At 40.2% G+C, this 14,914-nt stretch overlaps 1 protein-coding gene across 2 annotated transcripts in view; it reads left to right on the top strand.

The window, feature by feature from the left end:
- Window positions 1-13: 13 nt before the first annotated feature.
- BTBD7 (BTB domain containing 7) overlaps window positions 14-14,914 on the top strand; it is a 55,946-nt gene continuing 41,045 nt past the window's right edge. For both annotated transcript variants that reach the window (XM_032691039.1, XM_032691038.1), the window contains exon 1: window positions 14-84. The gene's annotated coding sequence lies outside the window, so the exon portion shown is untranslated. The remainder of the gene's footprint in view (window positions 85-14,914) is intronic.

The following is a 14,914-nucleotide window of genomic DNA, read 5'->3' as shown; positions in this document are numbered from 1 at the left end:
TCAAAATGGCGGCGGCCGGAGCGGGGCCGGGAGGGAGCGGGCGGCGCTGAGCGGGAGGATGGCAGCGGCGAGCGGCTGCCGGGGGTGAGACACCGCGGGGAGTTGGGCCGGGAGGGGGGTGCGGACTCGGTGTCACGGCGGCGGAGGGGAATGGGCGAGACCGTCGACACCCCCGCGGCGGGGCTCGGAGCGCGCCCCGCCGGGCCGGCTGCGAGCGGCTCGTCCCACCGCGCCGCTCCCAGCCCGCAGCTCCGCGGGGCCGCTCGCCGGGGGAGCAGCCCTGCTCCCCATGCCGCTCCCGGCCAGCAGGGTCCGCGGTCGGGAGCGCCGGCAGCGGCCTCGGCTGTGCCCGTTCGCGCTGTCGGGTCCTGCCTCGCCCCCCCGGCCCGGCGCCGCTCCCCGCGGAGCCCGCGAGCGGTGCTTGGAACCGTCTCCCGCCGGAGCCGCTGCGGGCTCGTGTTCCCGCAGCCGCGGGGCTCCGGCTCTGTCCGAGCGGTGCGGGAGCGGCCGCGCTTGCCCGCTGTGGCCGCGGGGCTCCCGCCGGGGCCGCTCAGCCCGGCCCGTGACAGCTCCCGTGCCTTGCGACTGCTGCTGCCCTGGGATACCTGGGGCTTTGTCCTGCTCCTCTCCGCACAGGTGTTACCGCGGTGCTTCTGGACAAACTCGGAGGGAGAGCTTTGTACGTGATGTGCTCGCTCGTGCCTCTGGAATATTCCTGCTGCCAGTGGGATAAGTGCTTTCCTGTCGGTTCGTGTTTCTACTTGCTCTCCCCCTCCATCCCATTTGAGGCCGTTGGGTGAAAGATGACACACATGTCGAGTGCTAACGACAGTGAGATATAAAATACGATAGTGAGATAATCAGATACGTGTTGGTACAATGGTACTTCATTTGTGTGAGAATTTAGTTTAGGCAATGTAGCAGTGCTCGAGGCTTTGCTCCAAAGCAGTGTAACGTAATACATAGTGTTTGACAGATATACCACTGGGATGTGATCACCTCAGGTTTTACCACATGCTCCACACTCCATTTAGAAATGGAGAAAATAAAACTAGAAACTCAGATACAAAATTTGTAATGCACATAACTATTTTTGAGGCACTGAGAAACTTGAGGAGTTAAAGCTTTACCTTCTTTGTCTGAAAGATGTTAGGGAGTAGGGTGAGTTTTCTAAGGTTCTTTATTGTTTCAAGTGTTTCATCTTACTTCTTTATTAGTATCCCTCTTAGAGAGAAGCAGGGAGGGGAATTCCTTCTTAGATCCTTCTCTTTTGCTTAAGAAATCAATGAAAATATTTCTTCCTCCTCCCCTTGTTGACTAAGAGCCTGCTGCCAACATAAAAAAATTAAATCTATAGAAAGTATTTACGAGGATGTGGAAGAGGAGTCTTCTAGTAACATACAGGTTCTGTGGACCATGGTGTTTACAAGGCAAGGTATGAGTGCTCATTTTGTAGAATATCTGGATGAAGATAATGTATTGAGAAGGTATGGCTTATGATGTTTTCTCCCTTCTTGGAATAATTTACTTCTAACTAGTCCTAGTTGACGGACCAAAGCATAATTGAGCCATTTAAGAACTTACTACTTTGCTGCAGCAAATAATGTTCTGCAAACATTACTCTCTGTTCGTGCTTATATGTAAACATGTGATGAATGTCTTAGTTGATCAAGCTTCTATCTTAAGTTATAACACGAAGCTGCAGATTGCTCACTTTTTTTTTAATTCAGATCTTAAGTTAGATTTGCGTAGTTGGGCTGCATGCAGGTAATCTTGGCAATAACATTCAGTGGTTTGTGTCAAATGTGCAGCCAGTGTTTGTTTTTGTTCATCGGAGATGAAAACAGCTATTGAACCCTTTGTATTTCAGCTCAGCTGCACTAAGCATTGTTTTACTTGCTTTCAAATTTTAGCCAATGTATAAATGGGTTTGACAGTCTAATCTGGTTTGTATGCTTAAGCATACAGGGAGCACAGACACAAGTCATCTTGGTTCATTTACTGTGGCATTGCTGTAATTGTTGCCGTTTTAAATCCTTGCCTCTTACTTTAGTAAGTGGATTTTCTTCATATGTCCAGATTCCCTTGCTGAGTCATAGATACAGTGGTGCTGTAATGCTTATAGCTGGCATGGACTGATTTACAAGGAGTCATACATGAAAAAATAGAATTATTTTTGTAAGCTCTCCTGGGAGACTTGCATGGACTTGTCATAGTGTTTTTTAATTTTTTTTCCCCCTCTTGGTTTTCAACCTTGTCCAAGAAGCTCAAAACTTTGTGTTATGAAGGTATGTTGCTCCTGGTTAAATTAGAGTAGAATGTTCTGTCTTTGCAGCCAGCTCTTTGAATTTAATTCAGTGGGACTGCCAGAGCTTGATGAACTAACAACAAAATATCAAGCCTTCATTTTGGAAGTGGCCTTTCAAGTTGCTGTATACAGGATGTCAGGTTTACAGCTGTCACTGATGACAGTTAACCTCGAGGCTTGTAGGAGATGAATTCTAGGCTGGGACAGTGTCTTCCTCCACCCTGTTTTGCAGGCTGCATTGGTGTTGTGGTGCCTTGGGGTCCTGCATGTGGCCAAAGGAGGAGGTGGGATGTTAGCCCTGCCCCTCCTACCACCCTAATGTTCTTTTGTCTTGATAGGTCAGACCACATGCAAGAAAAGGGGGGTATATTGTGATGTCTTGGGTGCACAGTGATGAGCAAGATAGTTGTGGCTGGCTGTCTTTTAGAGACAAAAAGTAAGATGAATCCAAACAGCCTATTGATATTTCATATGGAATATATGTAGTTCACATTAATCAATCAAAAGATCTGTAGGTAAATTGTGAGATTGCACTTAAGAAGAAATAACTGTATTCTTAGTAATATTGATGAGAATCTGCTCTTACAGAAAATCTTGAGCTGTGAGTTTAACTGTAAATTTTCTCTTTGGTTGTTTGTTTTTTCTTAACATGTTTACATGACTTTTGATTTCTGTTATCAGATCAGTGTCTTCTACTATTTTTTCACACTAGTCTGGAAACCTGGTGCAGAAACTTTATTGTACATGCAGTGAGGACAGGGAATCCTAGTTCAGATGGGAGTGTTAGATGAGCTTCCAGTGAGTCATCTAGTTATTGCTTTGTTTCATTTCCCAGGCTCTTTGAAGAATAAGTCTTGTCAATGTGCCTTTAAATCTTTGGACAAAAGCTATTGCAGATTTTTAGAATGCTCTTTCATATGTTGGCTTACCAATATGCCTGAACTATAAGAAGAAAGGACTGTAGATACCATGTTTGATGCTAGTCTTGCATTTGGTACCTATCCAGTTGTCATGCCTGTCTCCTAAGAAGGATGCCAACTGTAGTGATGCTAGGAGATCTGAAATCCTTGCATTTTTTATGTAAAAACAGTGATAATTGTGAGACTGGAAATAGGCAGGAAGGAAAATGGATAGGAAGGAGCTGAATATCGCTGATGATGTATGCAACATTTATTGCATACCTTGATATTTGAAGTTCTGTTAAGTTTTAGCGATTTTCTTTCATATTCTCTGACAGTGGTGTTTTAGTTTCCAGTGTTCAAGCAAAGAGACCAGATCATGTCAGAGGTTCTCCTGAAACTAAAGGGAACCTGAAGTTCCCTTTTTTTCTCTGTCCTTGAGACTATGGTAGATACTTTCTGGCTTTATAAGGATGCCTGTGAGGTTCTTGATAAATCCTTAATGGTACAAGTGTCTTAAAAGCTTGCACTCCTCAGCTGTTTTTTTCCTGCTTCTTCTCAGTTCCCTCAGTTGTACTAGTAGAGTTGTTTACGTGTTGCTTGCGTTTCAGCTGGGGAGTTAATTTTCTTCCTAGCAGCTGGTACTGTACTGTTCTTTGGATTTAGTATGAGAATAACGTGGATAACATGCTGAAGGTTTAGTTGTTGCTGAGCAGCGCTTACCCTAAGTCAAGGACTTTCCAGTTTCCCGTGCTCTACCAGTGAGGAGCTGCACAAGGAGGCTTGGAGGGAGCACAGCCAGGACAGCTGATCTGAACTGGCCAAAGGGATTTTCCGCACCATAGACTGTCACATCTAGAATATAAACTGGGGGCAGTTGACCAGGAGGGGCCAGTCACTGCATGGCGTGTTCAGCCCATTGGGAATTTTCTATAGTCAGTGGGTTTAAAATGGTTATTTAAATGCTTGAGTGTTAAAACATGCAAGAAAAAATTTAACGGAAAACCAAAATCAGTCAAAACTGATTAAGTAAAGTGTGGAGGTGTAGTGTTTGAGGGCAACATCTTCCAAAATCAGTTTCTGTGTTTCAGAATTATCTTACTTTGTTTTTCAAATGTGATGTTCTAATGGAAGCTGTTACCTGTAGAAATGACTGATCATTTTGTAAACCCTATTTGATCTTTGTCCTCAAATTTTGTCTGAACTCAGTGGTCATACTGTACATTGTGTATGGCACTCAAACATCCTTGTATGTTCAGTTCTTCCTGTATTAGAAAGACTGGATTTTTGTGTTCATCTTTGCTTTTCTTACAGTAAATTGTAATGGGTAGAATTTAATTTTTTAAAATCTCTTTTAAATAATGTCTTTCGAGTGCTGCTTTTACTGCTGTATTGTTAAAGAGCCTTTTTATTTCTACTCTATCCAGTTTGATACAGGATTATTTCAGAATGGTAACTTGCAGTTTTTAAGATGAATCTCTTTTTCCTGACGTTCTCCATCACTTCAGATCTTCAGTGTTATGTAGTGGGAAGTGCTTTAGAGAGATGAAGCTAGTTAATGGTATGCAAGATTCTTCTAATTTGGAAACCTTGTCCAGAATCTGCTAAAAGTCAGTTTCAGGATAACTGTCAGGGCATGTTACACTTCTGCTGATGGTAATGATGGCTAAACTCAGAGTTGAAACAGCAATGTAATAAATGATTGCTGCTTGGTCTTTTAGTTGGGCTTGTTGTTTTGTGACCAGTACTTGCAGAAGGTCTGTATGATCAGTAGAGCTGCAAATTGTATCTCTGTGGGCTCTCATGTGTGTTTTAGACTAGTTTGGGTCATAGAAGATTGTTCTTATAGTCCATCACTGAGATTTTAATGAAGATTTGGGGTACAAAGAGCAAGAATACCAGTGTCTTGTGAAGGCATCCAACATTAGTAAAATTATGAAGTATTTTTTGATTGGCCAGGTAGATCATGTTGCATTAGTGAGAAACTGAACTGCTGCCTTGCCTATAATCTGCTACCCCAGATCTCTGTACTGCAGTGAAGTATATAAAACACTTCTGTAATGGGGAGGTTATTCTAATTGCCTTAGAAATAATCAGTATGAGTGACAAAAGTTCCTTTTCATACTTTTCTGCTGACCCCTATATTGGAAGTGCTACTTGAGAGCTGACTAAAAAGCATTCTAATGTAAGAATACAATCAGAATGCAACAAGACACTATTTTGTGGACTGGTGCTCCCTTATTCTTTGATCTCTTTTGATCTTGTTTTAGCTTTGTTCTCGTGATGACTCTTGATGTAAAGGTGGGGGGAAGTTGTTCTTTGGCTCTTGGAATTGAGGAATTTGGTTTGCTGTGGATTTAGTAATTTTTCACTTTTTGAAAATGTCTTATTTGAAGCCTTCCTGCTGCTGTGATAGTTATAGTGCCCATCCACATAAATTCTGTATTGTTTATAAGATGAGGTTGTGCTGAAGTACTTTTTACATGTGGGAGCGTTTAGAGGTTTTCTCTCATGTACCCAGATGCCTGTTTATTAAAATACATGGAAGGTTAACAACTTCTGAAGCTGCTTGTGATACTTAACTGAATGACCAGAAGATTTCATCTTGAAGGAAGGAATGTAGGCATATACACTGTGTAATTTTGTATTACCCATTTAGAAAAACCTCAATGAATCACAGACTAACCAAGCATGGGAATAAAGGCTGATGTCCTGTACCTTGGCTCATGCTGTACTGGGCATCTCAGTTTCAGATATCTCGAGAGATGAAATGAAATACATACAAAATGTCTAGAATGCAGAAAGAGAAGATAATGTTAATAGGGTCATGGATTTCTTTAAAGTCATTCTAGTTGTGACTGCAGCTCTCTGAAATACATGAAATTGCTTATGCTGACATTTTATGTTGAAAATACCTTTGTCAGTCTGTAATGAGGTACTTCTAAGAAGTTTTTGAAATTGGTTGTTTATTATACTTCAGAGACTAGCAAGGTAGAAGAATGCTGAGTTGACAAAACGCACACTGGAGATGGGAAGTTTTGTGTTATTCAGTGCAGTGATGGCCTTGGTAATGAATGAGAGATAATCTAAGCTGTGTCAATACTTTTCAGTTCCTGAGAGGCAACAGTTGTTACTGGCGAGCTGGATGTAAGCACCATAACTTCTGCAGAGGAATGTGTGTAATAGTAATGAGGAGCTGCTGCTCAGTCCATCTGAGTCCCCACACCGTCCCAATGTATCAAGTGTCTCCATCTCCTCTGCAGTTTATTTTCATGAGTGATTTGGGGTATTAGCTTATCTAAATTTTGGATAAAAATGTGTGTTTTACTGCCTCACATTGTCGAATCCCAGCTTGGCTGACTTTTTTGGTTGGTGTTTTTTGGTGTTTTGTTTTAATAGCCAAAGATAATATTTAAGAGGATAACTTGGTGGGTTTTTCTTTAATAAAAAGATACATTATTTGGGTCAGAAGGTACCTCCCTGCTTCTTATTTGGTCATTAAAATCTCTGTATGGTTTAGTCCTTCTTTAAGCATTTCTGGAAAATGTGCATTTGGGCTTGAAATGCCAAAATACCCTTCTGACATAGTAAGGTTGTAAGACAATGTAAGATTATGCCTTGTCTAATAGTATTTTGCAGTTCTAGACACAAACCTGAAGACTTGATAACCACTGGTAAAGTGACTCTTGTGTATTTCTGCACTGAATTCAAGCTACTTGTCTTTAATTGCCTTTAACCACAATCTTTAATGTATAACCTGGACAGTTACTATTTGAAGTTGGTTTTCAAGCTTAAATTACAAGGCTACTGAAAATGTTGTTAATCAGAGGTACAGTCTTAAAATAATCTTTACAAAGTATCTGTTCTTACTACTCGGGGTGTTTGCACTTTAAGTAAAATAAAATTTGTCTTGTCTTGCTCTAAGTTTCTCAAGACATTTGAGTTTTTCTGATGAGAATATCTCAAGTAATTTTGTTACTGCATAATTTCTGAGTTAATTATTGGCTCAAAATTTAGGTATTTGCTAATCTAGGTATTTCCCCAGCTCCATCTTGGGCATCTACTTTCCTTTCTCCATTGTCCCTTCTCCCCTCATTCTGTTTTTAGCTACCAACTTATTTTTGCTGGGGAATTGAATTGGAAAGTAATTTTGTTACTGGGTTTCAGCTGCATCAAAGCTCAATTGTATTAGGGCACTAGCAATCTTCAACAGTAATCAGGGTGCTTTTATTTAAACATCTTTTGAATCTGGAGTTTCATCCTTGTTTTAAATTTGGAAGGAAATGGAATTTGCCCTTTTTTCTCACATCTACGAGATTAACTTGTTTCCTTGTTAAAATGAACATTTTATTTCTGTTAATTTAAAAACTGAATCGGATCCAGCTAAAAACTGATCATGTTCATTGAATATGAATGGAGAGTTGAGTGGGAACGATCATCTAGGTAGAGAGGTAAGTAAGTTTACCACCCAAAAAAAGAAAAAAAAAACAAACCACAAGGTTTTGGGTTTTTCTATATATTGATGGACTTCTCAAATAATGGAAGACTCAAAAGAAGCTTTGGAAGTACAGTACAGGCTAACAAAGTATTCCCTTTCTTCATTTTGCCCTTACTCTGTATGTGAAGGAATAGTAATATCAAGGACAGTTGTGGATGAGAAAGATAAACAAAATTTTGTCTAAAATTACATTAGAAGCAATGGGTTGGTTCCCTTAATGGAGTTTCTCCTCTAAGTAGTGCAATCCAACAGACTTTTGCGTTCCTTCTAAAACTTTTGTTTGATTTCTTTGAAAAATCTATTTTTTTTAATGCTCTGGGGCAGCTGAAAAGCTTCAGATCTTGTGGAGGGAGAAGGAAGAGTTAAGGCATATCAAGAGTCTGCTCAAAGGGCAGATTTGCTTAGCAAATAGTTAAACAAAAAAACACCCATTAAGCTCTCCTAACTGCAGGCTTTAAAAGTCTACCTACATGAGGTATGTGTAGATATTGCTGAGTTAATTAAATTAAATGTGTACCTGAAAGGTGCCTCTTGTTTTCAGAAACAACATGTTATGTCAACATGTGTGATGCTCTTTTGACTGTTCTGTAAAACCTGCGTGTTAATGTTACAGGACAAAAAAATGCTTTGGAAATGCAGAGAGAGCTTGTTGCAGGAAATCTGGAAGACATAACTTCCTTTTCTTGCCAAGGGGAAAATGTAAACAAAGCTCCAACTTAATTGTAGACTAAGTCTGGTTTTCTGACTAAGCCTTTCCTTCCTTAATTGATTGCTTTTATCATTGAGAAAGTGTATTTTCTGTTTCATTTGAAATACATTTCTGTTGTTTTGGGCAGAACACGCCTCAAAGTTTGCGAGCATTTAGTTCTCGCTAAGCTTGCATGGAATCTAAATGTAGGTATTAGTAAGTGTAACCACTGAAACTGAAGTTAGTGGTACAACTTTTGAGAGTTCTGATAGTTTATGTAAGTATCAGATGTGTACTTTTGGGGAAGCATTGCAATACTAGTGTATTTTGCTACTGTACATGCTCTCATGTGCATGTACTGAAGTATCAATCTTCAAAATGTCTGAAATCCTCGAACTGTATGACATAGAAAGATTTCTTGCCATTAGATGTTATAATGTAAATGTTAGCTGGTGAAATCAGTGTGGCTCTTAAAATTTTCTGCTAAAGGTAATGAATTGAAATTGATCTTATAGAAGAGTCCAACCAAAGGAGAAATCTTTCAAATGTGGACGCTTTTAAATAACTGTTAAAATCTTAGTATATAATTGATGTATATGAACAGGTGTAAGATGCTAGTTGTGGGAGTTTTTGTTAAAAGTATCTAAATGAGTTTGACCAGAAATTTCAGACCTGCTCAGGGAGGTAACAGTCCATAACCAGTTTACAAGCTCTTGAATAAGTCAGTTGTTGTATAAATACCATGAGCAATGAATTTTACAATTTGATCTTTGCATTGCTGCCTGCATCAGTGAGCAGAATAGACTTGGGAGTGACAGTGGATGTTAGGAAACAAGGGGAAAAGGTGAGTGTTAGCGCTGAAACTGGAGCCTCAGAAACAGTGCCTGCAAAGGAGGACTGTGCCAGTGTGCCTGGGACCAGACCAGAGTAACTTGTTGAGACTGAACCTGCTCAGAGAGAATGAAAAGGATGGCTATGAGGGTATAATTTTGTGGAGTTGAGACATTTCAATAGGAATAGTTTGCTCTCTTCATATTGACAGCTGTAGGTTCCTGTTCTGGTTATTGACCTGTCAGAGCAACCTGCAAGAACTCCTTTTCTCTGTCTGTCACCTGTCACCCCCTCCAGCAGTGGGGTGATCGATCAGCCATCGGAAATGACTTGTTCTGTGATCATATAGTCTCTGTATGTAGTGTAAGGGGGAGCAAGAAAACCTCTTGGCTGGATGAAGCAGCAGAGTGAGGGCAAAGTACAGTTCCCTGTTAGTTTGACTTCAGTGGTAATGTCAGATCACCCTGATACCTGTGAAGAGCTGACAGGGAGTGAGTCTTGCATGCACAGTTAGCTTCTCCCCATCAGAGGAGGAGTTCACTTCATTGAGGGGAATATGAAAATACACATAGGCCTGGCTTTCTATTTTTTCCCTTTATGACTAATACCTAGGTGTATATATTCTGGCACTGCAAATTGAGAATCTTCCAAGCCTTCAAAAAAGCACCAACCTTTATGGACCTCTTTAGTAGTGATGGCTGCTATTTGAAGGGTTGTTAACCAAGACCTAGTTGAAGGGAGGAACAAACTGCACAAATACAGAGCAAAATAAGTACAGGGCAAAGAAGAAACAGCAGTCAGCTGGCTAGCTACAGTGAGCACTGCCATGGTGAATCCCTGTGGTAGTTACTGCTGTGTCAATGGCCTTTTTCTGCTAAGACTGCCCTTACCTTTTTCCTATTGTTAATTTTTTAAGAGCTGTGTAGGAGAAACAGCATATTGCAAGAGTGGTCTTACAGCTGCTCACTTACATTAAGATGTTTACATTGAAAGTGGTTGAATGAAGATAGAGGCAACATTGTATTTCAGGGAAGTGGCTGTTGCAGCCACCCCAAAGGATCAGCTGAAAACAAAAGATAGTCCATTCAGTACTTATGTGGTTTCCCAAACATTTCCTACAATGAAAGGGGACAGTAGGAATGAGTGCATGGGACTGGGAATGTTTTTATTTTTTGAAGACTGTGCCAACTGAGTATTAGTCAAACTTCATGTTGCATTTGATTGTGGGGGAGCAAGTAACCTTTTCTTATTGCTCTTCCTCCTTTGGTGACATCCTTTCCATTCCTTGGGTCCTTTTGTAAAGTGGTGCAGGGAACTAACAACACTAGAGAGAAATAAGTTCTGCAGAAGAGGATACCCTTGTTTAGTTGCTGACACGGTGGAGGAGCTTTGGGAAGATGGTACTAGCTGTAGTGAGCACTGCTGTTGAAGAAATGTGTGTGCAGCCACAGTGGTGATGAACCAACTTGGTTTTGTGTCCACCAAATAAAGCATTTTGAATCCAGATTGGAATTGTGTTTTGGTTGGATCCAAGACTTGTTGTTGCTTGTGACTTATTGTCGAAACTATTGGAATTGTAGCTGTAATGAGTCAGTTTTATGTCTGTGACTTAATGTTTTCTTGAATGAGGAAAATTAATGTTTCTTTAGTAGAATTCCTGTGTCTCATGAAATAACTGTACTAGATTGCCTTTTGAATTCTTTACCATGCCTTTCTGTGTTCCACCTTCCAGTTTTTCCATTGTAAATAGATGAACCCATTAGTGTTAAATGTGTAAGAGATGATGCTGGCAACTGATACTTCAGACTTTTGTTATATTAAAGAGGAAAGGCTGAATGGGGGGAATGTGGTGGTGGTGTGTTGACAAAAGGATCCATGGAGAGGATGGTGTACGGAACAAAAAGAATGGTGGTGTATTAAGGCATGGAGTGTAAAGAAAATTGTTTTGAATATATGGCAATATTGGTAATAGCTTTTTTTAACCACAGACAGAGGTTTTCAGTGGAAGTAGATGAGATGTGTATTGTTCCAATGTGTATTGTCACTAAGCATCTCAGAAGCTTGTGCATAAAGGAAGAGGGTTGTATAGAAACAGTGTAGTAATGAGGAATGATGTTCCAAGCAACAGAAATACCACAAAATGTTGTTACTGATGCGATGACTGGCTGGCTGGAGGAAGAGTTGATTGTGGCCAAATTAAGACAGAGGTAATTTTTAAACTGATATATTAACAGAGGTCACCCATCTGGGAAGGCCAATCAGTATATGAGTCCAAGACTTTTTAGTCTGCTTTAATGTTGGGATGTTGGAGCTATTGTTGTGAAAACCTCAAGCAGTGTCATCACCGGAGATGACTAAGGCTGTGGAAGCTAATAAGGGTACTAAAGCTGAGTGATCAAAAGGATGCTTTTTTTGAAGATGAATTGAAAATAATAAGCCATAAGATGCCATGGGTGCTGCTTGCTTACTTGTGTAAGTACAGAGCACAGTGTCTCGGATTGTCTCATTAGTAACTAATGTACTCTCAGAGGAAACATGTTCTGAGAGGAAGTGTGGTGAATGTAACTGCGCAGTGAATTTACAAGCACTGTTGTGTACAGGAAGCTCCCACGTCCTCATTCAGAGTAAATGGCTTTCTGTGAAATAATTGAGCCTAGAGAAAAGGGAAAATGTCTGCGGTACAAGGAAACTGTAGGGTATATAGATCTTCCGTATGGTTGGGGTTTGAGTCAAGATTTCCCCATCTTAGTAGACTTGTTAATTGAAAACGGCATGTCACGTTGTGGTTGGGTCACAGCTTGAGCAAGAGGAGGAATTACTGTTCTGAATGAGACAGGGACTAAATAGGATAAAAACCCATGAGTTGGGAAGACTGCAGAGAGGAAAGACTGCCTGCCCTGCTCCATAAGAAGCACAAATCCCGTTGACAGATAAGGGGTATTTGAATAGGAAACCCATGAAATAATCTGTGTAAAGGTGGGAGAGCTTCATGTAGAAAGTTCTTACTTTTATTTCACTTCTGCCTTTTCCCTGCGGGAAAAGGAGCAGGTGACTCAGGATAGTGCTGCAATAAAGGACAGGCAATGTCTGGAGACACACTGAGGAGGGCAGTGGTCTTAGCAGATTGGTATTTGACCCCAGTATCTGAAGCTGAATTTAGCTGAAATTTCCCTGAGTTAGGTCAATGCCTGACAAGGTGATCGAGTGTTGACCTGAACTTTGATAGAAAGAAAAAAAGCAGACTACTTTAAAAAAAGATCTGATCCTTTTTTGGGGGTACTTCTCATGTAATTTGGAGGTTCCTTTTTCTGTCTTAATCAGCTGGTGTGTTCACATGTATAAACCAAAGAGTATTTGCCGTTCTTAAAAAAAAAAAAAAGGGCATGTGGGTGATTTTTGCTCAGAAGAGGCCTTTTGAAACATATTTATACTCCTCAAAATGTATCAGTGTGTCAGACTCTGTTGCAATTATTCTAGATTGGCTAAAATTAATTATCCTAATTTCTCTGTAAAAGGATATGTTCATATCTAATTACTCTGTTCAGTGATATTGATAAAAATTTAGTGGATAGAATTTCTCTGATTTTCTTACAAAGTAGATTTAATGACATTTTGTGTCTAAATCAGATAATGTTCCTTTCAAGTTAACAAATCGAAAGTCATTGATGAATACATGCTGTCATTTTACTTCAAGAGAATCCTAGAGGGCAATGAATGAGTTCTTGCTGATGTGGCTGAAAGAAGTGTTTTGAATTCATCTTCAGGAATGTTAGTGAAGTCTTTCATGTGAATGTTATCAATTAGAATAGACTTCTGGTAAATTAATGTGTTTTGCAACCAGCTGGAAGGATCGCTGATGTAGAGAGATCAAAATTTAAAATTTGTTTGCCAGTATGTGAAAACATTTAAGTTACTGGGGAGGAACTGTATATTCTGTGCAGGATTGTACTGCTATCAGTTAGTCTGTGTGTGCTTTGTGTGTTTGGATTTTTTTAGGTGCTGAAACTTTTTTGTATTTAGAAGAATATAAATATGTTGATGTCCCATGTCTCCACATGTTAGTGATTTGACCTGTCACTACCTGTTGATGACATTGTTTAATTACTTCTGGGCTGTGATGTGTTCAATCGCACTCTGAATTGCTTTGCTGATTATCAGAAATCCTACTTTGAACACTATTTGCAAAGACAGCATTGAAAAGAGGGTATTTTCCGTGGTTTTTCACCTGATGTAGTGCTTGTCAATGTTTTCGCTTTCTGAAATGTACTTACCTTAAAGACTGCACACATTTTCATGCTATTTGAGTGTAGTTCTTTTAATTTTCACTATGATTCCTCAGAGACTATGTTGAAAATCAGTAGAGGTTGTTTATTTTAGGGTTTTCCCCCCTAAAACTCAGTCCCATGATTCTCACTAGAAATAACAAGCCAGGACTACTGTGGTGGTTTTACCACCTTCATTTTGAAAGAACTTCTTAATGGAGAAGCATACTGCTTCATGGAAGAGAAAGTAAACTTCATGCTTAACTTTAAGAAAGGGTTCTTTGTGATAGCTGGAACACATGATTGTCATCAAAGCACTAAGCAACACAGTCACTTTCATAATCTAGCTATATCTGCTTTTTCTTGCCCTCTTGAGCCTGTAACTGCTGATGTGGCTTAAGTTCTGGTATTTGGGTTATTAGATTTTCTTTCTTTCCATTGCAGTAAATCATGAAATAATGCAGATTCATTTGCCCATGTCATGAAGAATGTTATCCATTCCTTATTTTTATGCAGAACTAATCCAAACAGAACCTTTCAGCTCTATCAGTTGCATCTTACTGTTGTATCATCCAGTTAGTTTTGAATAATGATAAGGGTTGATTGCTTGATTGGATTCTAAAAAGGAGTCAAAATAGGCTTTGCGTAGATTTGCATGTGTCTGTCCAGATAATCAGCTGATCCTTCAGAATTTCAGTTGTTTCCTTTGGGCAATGAATTACTTACCAGTTACACAATTTCTACTACATATGCTGTCCCATATGCATTTGGCCCTTTAGCACATGTTTCTGAGGTCGGCGACTATGGCCTCTGCAAAATCTGAGAATGCCAGTACCTCTTTTGAGTGCCTCATTCATGGAAGAAGAGGAAGGTCAGGACAGGTAATACTCAGTTCTTGTCAGCTCCTCTTCCTTGGAAAATCACATTCCAGTAGCATAGTAAGAAAGATGAGGTAGATATTAATTGCGCATCTGAACAAACAGTTGGAACTCCAACCACGAACAACTTTGTGTTAATTTGTAAGTGCCTGCCCCTTTGGATGTTGCTGGCTTGTAATTGCACTAATGATCCTGCATAACAACCAGCATGGCCAGGTCTGGCTTTGGAGACTCCTCAGTGGATGGGAACTGTAAAACTGTCATTCTGAGCGTGGGATTGTTCCTGAATCCCTTTGTGATGGCTCGGGGCTCTGCTGGAGACAGGATCAAGATGTTAAAGCAAGCTGGTGGGATGTACCTTTGGGACACTAGCAGGGGTTGACCCTCACAAGTTCTTTCTCTTTTAGTTTTTGATCTACCCAATCTCTGTGGAAACAGGCTTGTCCTTGCTAAAATATAGTTGATGTGTTTCCTTACTGGAGTTGGCACTTTTAAAAGTTGATTTTTTTGAATTTTTTTTTTTTAAAGACATGCATACAACCCTCACCAC

This window comes from Chiroxiphia lanceolata, chromosome 6 (genome assembly GCF_009829145.1).
Source record: "Chiroxiphia lanceolata isolate bChiLan1 chromosome 6, bChiLan1.pri, whole genome shotgun sequence".
In the NCBI taxonomy this organism is placed as follows: Eukaryota; Metazoa; Chordata; class Aves; order Passeriformes; family Pipridae; genus Chiroxiphia; species Chiroxiphia lanceolata.
The sequence above is the reverse complement of the archived record's forward strand: the minus strand, read 5'-3'. Positions and strand labels throughout refer to the sequence as shown.